Source organism: Mauremys reevesii, linkage group 17 (genome assembly GCF_016161935.1).
Source record: "Mauremys reevesii isolate NIE-2019 linkage group 17, ASM1616193v1, whole genome shotgun sequence".
Taxonomy (NCBI): domain Eukaryota; kingdom Metazoa; phylum Chordata; order Testudines; family Geoemydidae; genus Mauremys; species Mauremys reevesii.
The window spans coordinates 8709658-8711235 of record NC_052639.1 but is presented as its reverse complement, the minus strand read 5'-3'; the positions used below and the strand labels follow the sequence as shown (position 1 = coordinate 8711235).

The window sequence follows — 1578 nt, the reverse complement described above, 5'->3', positions numbered from 1 at the left end:
AACTGCTGCAGGCAGCAAAGTCCTACAGGGAGCAGTTTCTGGCACTACACCTGCCCAGCTCTGCTCCCCGGCTCTTCTCGGGCTCCTGCTCTCTCCTTAGCTCTGCCCCACTCTGACCCAGGCAGTTCCAGCTCCCGCGGAGGATGGGACCCCCTGGCCTGGTGACTCCCTCATTACACTGCCTGGCCTGTCAGTGTGGCTAACTTGGAGCTTTGGCCTCTCCCCATTGCCCCTGGGGACTGTCAGTCTCAGGGTCCTGATTTCCCATTGGCCCTTCCCCCTTCTATTGGGACTGGGAACTAGCCAACCAAAAACCCCACTAAGTTTTAGTAAGGGGCCTACAGTCCCTTACATGAGCCAGCCCCGTGAGGGTCACCACTGTACAGAAAAAGCAGCACAAGCTGGTCCCATGGTGTAATGGGCAGCACTCAGGACTCTGAATCCTGCAATCTGAGTTCAAATCTCAGTGGGACCTTGTGCTGGCTTGTGGTAAAGCTCCCAGTGCTCAACTTCCTTGTCTCCAGCTGTCTAAGAGCCAATCTTTCCCCTCCTGCTGTGTGACTCGCCCACTGGAGCTAGGTCTTGGGTGGTGAATGGCCAGAATTGGTTGGGGCTCTAGAACTTGTGACCCTGATTCCTGTGGTTTGACCAGGTGGTTGGGATTCTTGCTGCTTCACATGAGGCCCACAAGTTTGGCCATTTTGCTTGCAGCCACGTTACCTCTTGTCCACCTGGCACTTGAAGGAAGGAGGGCCAGGGCCAGGCTTCATAGTCAGGGCTAGGCAGGAGGGAGGCAGAGTCCCAGGCTGGAGCCCAGCACCTCTCCTCCTCTGGGCACCTAGAGCAGAGGCAGCTGGTGCTGACAGCTCCAAGGGAAGGCTTAAAAGCTACCGAGCAACCGAGGGCAGGGCCAGAGGAGGAGAGGACCATGCCTATGTGTGGCCAGCAGACGGCCACAAAGACACTCGGTCAGCCTGCTCCCTGGCATGGCAAACCCCTACTGAAGATGTGCTTAATCCACTTGCTGATCAGGAGGAAAACCTGTCAAAATCTGTGTGCGAGGAGAACCCACTTGGCTCAGAAGGAGCGAGGAAAAAGAGCAAGTGAACAAAATAACTTGTGAGAGAGCAAGCGAAAAGAACGTGAAAGGCAGAGAAAGAAATAAAGGGAGAGAAAAAATATTAGAAAAAGAAGGAAAGAAAGCAAGAGCGTGAAAGGCAGAGGGGAAAAAAGAAAGCAAGAACATACAAGCTAGAGAAGGAAAGGAATGAAAAAGAACGAATGAACCACAAGCGCTAGTTGAAGCTGGAATGGGAGAGTCAGAGAAAGGACAGACTGACCCGTTAAGTAAGGTTGCACCCCAGATTCTCCATGTTGGGGGCACAGGCCTCCCATTTCAGTCCTGGCCCTGCTTGGGGGGACCATCCATAGGTGCCTATTGGTACCCCCATGCTCTGAGCAGGGGACAAGCCCCAAAATACCCTCCCCTCGGGACATGGGCTCTCCCCAATCCTGACCCCCTCCCCGCACCCTCCTGGGAATGGGGAAAGGTGGGGGGAAGCCGTGTGCTGAGCAGCA

At 54.9% G+C, this 1578-nt stretch overlaps 1 non-coding gene across 1 annotated transcript; it reads left to right on the top strand.

The window, feature by feature from the left end:
* The first annotated feature begins 403 nt into the window (after nucleotides 1-403).
* TRNAQ-CUG lies at nucleotides 404-475 on the top strand. The gene has a single exon. It is a non-coding gene; the product is annotated as a tRNA-Gln (tRNA).
* Nucleotides 476-1578: the final 1103 nt, after the last annotated feature.